Below are 7,197 nucleotides of genomic sequence, written 5' to 3'. Positions count from 1 at the left end.
GGGGCGATGCTCCGGCGGCGGTGGCGGTTTCGGGCGGCAGCGGTTTCTGGCGACTAGGGTTTTCGGGTGGGGCGGCGCTGGCTCGGGCCTCCGCGGTTATAAAAGGGCCGGCCGGGCTAGTGTCCAGGTCGGACACGGTCCGGTTAGGTCGGTTGACTTTAAAAAAAACTAATTCCGCTCAGAAAAACGAAGAAAAGGAATACTAAACCGACTCCAAAAATCCTGAAATAAATTTTCCCCGTCCTCTAAAAATCTAGCGGACAAGGTGAACATTTATTTTGGCCTCTAATGCAATTTTGAAAAACGCATATTTTCCTAATTCAAATAAAATAGCGTTAAAAACTCCAAATAAAATCTTATTTGATTTTAATACTAAATCTCCAATATTTCTTTATTTTTGGGAAGTCATTTTGTCCCCTCTCTTTTATTTTTCATGAAAGAAATATTCAAAGAGAAAATAATTAAAATCAAACGACCCTGTTTTCCGAAATTTGAGAAAACTCAAATATGAAAATAACAAAATCCCCAACTCCCTCTGTGGGTCCTTGAGTTGCGTAGAATTTCTAGGATCAAACCAAAATGCAATAAAATATGATATGCGATGATGATCTAATGCATAACATTCCAAATTGGAAATTTGGGATGTTACAAACCTACCCCCCTTAAGATGAATCTCGCCCTCGAGATTCGGGTTGGCTAGAAAATAGGTGAGGATGATCCTTCTGTAGGTCTTCCTCTCGTACCCAGGTGGCTTCATCCTCAGTATGGTGGCTCCACTGAACTTTACAGAACTTGATAACCTTGCTGCGTGTGACTCAGCTGGCAAAATCAAGAATCTTGACTGGTTTCTCCTCGTAGGTCAAGTCTCTATCCAACTGAATCGCTTCCAGTGGCAGTGTATCTCTCAGAGGAATATCAGCCATCTCCGCGTGGCAATTCTTCAACTCAGAAACGTGGAACACATCGTGAACTCCTGACAATCCTTCGGGCAATTCCAACTTGTACGCAACTTCTTCCATACGTTCCAAAACTTTGTATGGTCCCACAAAACATGGCGCTAACTTTCCCTTAACCCCAAAACGCTTTACTCCTCTAACCATAGGGTATCGTGCTCATCCTCACGAAATCCTTTAGCTTTTCCTTTGCTCATTCTCTCTTTTATCTCAACAATCTCCTTGTCCGTCTTCTGAGCTTCTCTGATCTTATCCATCAAAGAAGAGTGAATCTCCAATGCTGCTACATAACCCCTCCGAACTATTTCCAAACATAGCTCATGAAGATACTCTGCTAACTCCTTGGGTAACTCTCCGGTCATGAGTGTATTGACATGACTCTTGTGGCTCAACGCATCGGCTACTATGTTAGCCTTTCCGGGATGATAATGCAACTTCATATCATAATCCTTGATGAGCTCCAACCATCTCCTTTGCCTGAGATTCAACTCCTTCTGCATGAAAATGCACTTCAAACTCTTGTGATCCATGTACACCTCACAATGGTTTTCGATGAGAAAATGTCTCCATGTCTTCAATGCATGCACCACGGTTGCTAACTCCAAATCATGGGTAGCATAATTTAACTCATGGGGTTTAAGCTGTGATGAGGCATAAGATACAACTCTTCCTTCCTGCATAAGCACTGCTCCAAGGCCTCGAGAAGAAGCGTCGCAATACACCTGGTAATCCTTGCATTGATCTGGAAGAATCAACACTTGAGTTGTAACCAAGCGTTTCTTCAGCTCCTGAAAACTGGCCTCACATTCCTCAGTCCATTTGAACTTGGTGTCCTTGTTCAACAACTCTGTCATGGGCTTTGCAATCTTCGAGAAATTCTCAATGAACCTTCGGTAGTATCCTGCGAGTCCAAGAAAACTTCGGATCTCTCCAACTGACGTGGGTGCTTCCCAATTTGTCACAGTGACAACCTTGGTAGGATCTACGGCTATTCCTTCTCCGGATATAACATGTCCGAGGAATCCAACTTCCTTTGACCAAAACTCACACTTGCTGAACTTGGCATATAGCTGATGTTCTCTGAGTTTCCCAAGTACCAAACGCGAATGTTCCTTATGCTCCTCTTCATTCTTCGAGTAGAACAAAATATCATCAATGAACACCACGATGAACTTATCCAAAAACTCCATATACACATTGTTCATCATATTCATAAAATTGGGAGGTGCGTTAGTCAGACCAAATGACATAACAGTATACTCATATAGCTCGTACCTTGTGGTAAAAGTTGTCTTAAGTATATCCTACTCTCCAATCTTCAGCTGGTGATACCCTGATCACAGATCGATCTTGGAAAACACCTTAGCTCCTTGCAGCTAGTCAAACAAATCATTGATCATCGACAGTGGGTACTTGTTCTTGATCGTCACCTCATTCAATCCTCAATAATCAACAACCATCCTCAATGATCCATCCTTCTTCTCCACTAGAAGTACTGGTGATCCCCAAGGTGACGAGCTTGGGCGAATATAACCTTTATCCATTAACTCCTTAATCTGCTTCTTAATTTCCTCTAAATCCTTAGCGGGCATCTGGTACGGTCTCTTGGATATTGGCCCTATGCCTGGCAAAAGCTCGATCAAAAACTCAATGTATCTATCTGGTGGCATGCCTGGCAACTCTTCTGGAAATACATCCGGAAATCCTTCACCACTGGTACTTCCTCCTGTACAACTCCTGATAAGGAATTCACTTGAGTCATATTCGGCACATGGCGGGATACATACTTGATCCTTCTTCCTTCTGGGGTGGTAAGCAAAATCGACTTACTGGCGCAGTCAATGTTCCCTCCATACTTTGATAACCAATCCATGCCTAATATCACATCCAGTCCTTGTGACTCCAACACTATTAGGTCTAAGGGAAACACGTAGTTACCAATCCTTAATGGTAACTGATCACACCAAAGGCTAGCCATATACTCTGTTCCTGGCGAGGTTACTAGCATGGGTGCCCTAAGGGTTTGGGTTGGCAGTTTAAACTTATCCACAAATCCCCTTGATATATATGAATGTGATGCACCAGTATCAAAAAGAATGATTACAGTAAATGACTTAATCATAAACTTACCTATTACTGCATCGGGTTGTGCTTCAATCTCCTCCACGCTAACGTGGTTCACTTGTCCCCTATTGAAAGGGTTGGGCTTCTTCCCAGAGCTTCCATTGTCATTTCCATTGTTTGCTTCAGAACATTCTGTGGCATAATGTCCATTCTTCCCGCACTTGAAACAAGTAATGTGACTTAGATCCTTCTTGGCGGGCGTTGCAGGGTTGGTACGGTTTTGGCCGTTGCTTCCTCCATTACCATTTCTATTCCTGGGGCCACTATGGCTGTGCGAAATCCCTCCGTTGTGGTTGTGACCTCCATGGTTATGTTGAAGGGGTCCTCCCGAGTTTGGGGTAAAACGGGGTCTCTGCTGAGCTCCAGAATTATACTTCTCATGTCCATACTTCCTCTTGAGGTTGTCAAACCGCTGCCGCTTCCCTTCAATCATGAGAGCTGTATCTACCAACTGTTGGTAGTTATTAAAAGTTGCTACCATCAACTGCATGCCCAGCTCATCATTCAATCCTTCCAGAAACTTCTCCTGTTTAGCTGCATCCGTAGCAACGTCATCTGGGGCATAACGTGCTAGCTTTCTAAAGTCATCCACATACTGGCCAACGGTGCGTCCTCCTTGGCATAAGTTGCGGAAGTCGCGCTTCTTCATGGCCATAGCTCCTGTTGATACATGGGAAGTGCGAAAGGCCTGCTGAAACTGGTCCCATGTAACAGTGTCAATGGGATAGGTGACAGTGTAATTCTCCCACCATGCTGCTACGGGTCCATCAAGCTAATGTGAGGCAAAACGCACTCTTTCCGCATATGTGCATCCTGCAGTGGTCAACTCCCTTCAAATGTTGTGGAGCCAATCATATGCAACTATCGGCTCGGTGCTACTGGAGGACACCAGCGGATTCAGCCTTAGAAAACCGGCTAAATGATCAACAGGCGGTGGTGGTGGTGGGTTGTTGTTATTGTTGTTGTTCCCCTGATTATGATTCTGGACTAGTATCTGCATCAATGCATTCTGCTGCTGGATCAACTGGGTGAGCTCCGGTGGGAAAGCAAATCCATTGTCGCGTCTCGGAGGCATCTGATGGGTTTACAAAAGATGAGAAAATAGAGTAGAATGGGGTCTAGGGGGAAAACACTACCCATATGCACATGAGACAAACACAATCATATCACTTCAATCAGTTCAAACAAGGGCATACAATCAGTCTAACTATTGTTACAAAAGTGCTCGGACTATACTATTTACATGGGGGAATTCTACTACTGATATGGTGGTCGACTAGAAATATTGATCGGTGGAAGACTCCATAATATCTGCTCCAGCTTCATCAACCAAATCATCATCGCTATCGTCAGGGTCCGAGTCGGTGTCCTCGATGATGATGTAGTTCTCCGGGCAAGTGGAATCATCATCTTTTCCTCCTGGCGCGGGGGTCTCCCATGAATACTCCTAGCTTCCTTGTCAGATCATCATTCTTCCCCACTAGCACGATAATTTCCTCCTCGTAATCGTCTCGTGTAGCCTTGAGTTCCTCTTCAAGCTCGGTGATCCTGGTCATTGCCTTCTTTAGATCTATCATGCCTGTGCACATATGGTTCTCCTGGCGACAAATGTGTTGGTTTAACTCCTAGATGAAAGCTGCAATAGATCTATCCTTCCTGGTGTTGATCATCTACCATTGATCATCTTGGCGCCCACAAATCTGGTAGATAGTATCCTTGAGATCCTTGTGGTAAACTTCTCCAATGCGTCCCATGGTGATGTGGGCTGCCATGCTCTTGCCTAGACTCCAGGAGGGTGCATCAAAGGAAAACTCTATGGGCTCAGTGACTGGCATGAACGTCATTCCTGGAACTTGAACTTGGATCATCCAGCGCTCCTCTTCTGGTAAAGTGGCGTTATAGGTCCCGGTGAAGCTTGGGATTCCGATGTTCAGGTACTTAGTGACTTCCTTTGTAACATCCCAAATTTCCAATTTGGAATGTTATGCATTAGATCATCATTGCATATCATATTTTATTGCATTTTGGTTTGATCCTAGAAATTCTACGCAACTCAAGGACCCACAAAGAGAGTTGCGGATTTCGTTATTTTCATATTTGAGTTTTCTCAAATTTTGAAAAGAGGATCTTTTGATTTTAATTATTTTCTCTTCTAATATTTCTTTTATGAAAAATAAAAGAGAGGGGATAAAATGACTTCCACAAAATAAAGAAATATTGGAGATTTAATGTTAAAATCAAATAAGATTTTATTAAGAGTTTTTATCACTATTTTATTTGAATTAGGAAAATTATGTGTTTTTCAAAATTGCATTAGAGGCCCAAATAAATGTTCACCTTGTCCGTTAGATTGTTAGAAGACGGGGACAATTTATTTCAGGATATTTGGAGTCCGTTTAGTACCTCTTTTCTTTGTTTTTCCGAGCGGAATTATTTAAAAAAAGTCAACCGACCTAACCGGGCCGTGTCCGACCTGGACACTAGCCCGGCCAACCCTTATAAGCTGCGGAGGCCCAAGCCACAGCCACCCCACCCGAAAACCCTAGCCGCCGCCCGAACCCGCCGCCGTCGGAGCTTCGCCGTGCCGCCGCTAGCGACGCCGCACCGCCCGCGCTGCCGCCGCCCATTCCACGCCCCGCCGACACCGGAGCCTCGCCGCCGATCTCACTGGACCTCGCCGAGGTAGTTACCGCCGGCGGTTTTCTTCAGAAATACGATCGGTTTATTTTTGCTACTGAACATTCATGCCAGTCACACTTGAAGTAAGTCACTAAGTACCTGAACATTCGAATACCAAGCTTCACCTGGACCTACAACGCCACTTTACCAGAAGAGGAGCGCTGGATGATCCAAGTTCAAGTTCCAGGAAGGACATTCATGCCAGTCACTGAGCCCATAGAGTTTTCCTTTGATGCACCCACCTGGAGTCTAGGCAAGAGCATGGCAGCCCACATCACCATGGGACACATTGGAGAATTTTACCACAAGGATCTCAAGGATACTATCTATCAGATTTGTGGGCGCCGAGATGAGAAATGGGAGATGATCAGCACCAGGAACGATAGATCTATTGCCGCTTTCATCCAGGAGTTAAACCAGCACATTCGTCGCTAGGAGAACCAGATGTGCGCAGGCATGATAGATCTGAAGAAGGCAATGACAAGGATCACCAAGCTTGAAGAGGAACTCAAGGCTACAAGCGACGATTACAAGGAGGAAATCATCGTGCTCGTAGAGAAGAATGATGATCTGACAAGGAAGCTAGGGGTATTCATGGGAGACCCCACACCAGGAGGAGAAGATGACTATTCCACTTGCCCGGAGAACTATATCATCATCGACGACACCAACTCGGACCCTGACGATAGCGATGATGACTTTGTTGATGAAGCTGAAGCGGATATTATGGAGTCTTCCACCGATCAATATTTCTACTCGATCACCGGATCAGTAGTAGAATTCCCCCGTGTAAATAGTATAGTCCGAGCACTTTTGTAACGACGGTTAGACCGATTGTATGCCCTTGTTTGAATTGATTGAAGTGATATGATTGTGTTTGTCTCATCTGCATATGGGTAGTGTTTTCCCCCTAGACCCCATTCTACTCTGTTTTCTCATCTTTTCTAAACCCATCAGATGCCTCCGAGACATGACAATGGATTTGCTTTCCCACCAGAGCTCACCTAGTTGATCCAGCAGCAGAATGCATTGATGCAGATACTAGTCCGAAATCAGAATCAGGGGAACAACAACAACAACCCACCACCACCACCACCTGTTGATCACTTATCCCGTTTTCTAAGGCTGAATCTGCCGGTGTTCTCTAGTAGCACCAAGCCGGTAGTTGCAGATGATTGGCTCCGCAAAATTGGAAGGGAGTTGACCACTGCAGGATGCACAGATGCGGAAAGAGTGCGTTTTGCCTCAGATCAGCTTGATGGACCCGCAGCAGCATGGTGGGAGAATTACACCGTCGCCTATCCCATCGACACTATTACATGGGACCAGTTTCAGCAGGGCTTTCGCATAGTCCATGTATCAGCAGGAGCTATGGCCATGAAGAAGCCCGAGTTTCGCAACTTACGCCAAGGAGGACACACCGTTGGCCAGTATGTGGATG

The sequence above is a fragment of the Triticum aestivum genome, chromosome 1A, assembly GCF_018294505.1.
Source record: "Triticum aestivum cultivar Chinese Spring chromosome 1A, IWGSC CS RefSeq v2.1, whole genome shotgun sequence".
Taxonomy (NCBI): Eukaryota; Viridiplantae; Streptophyta; class Magnoliopsida; order Poales; family Poaceae; genus Triticum; species Triticum aestivum.
The sequence above is the reverse complement of the archived record's forward strand: the minus strand, read 5'-3'. Positions refer to the sequence as shown.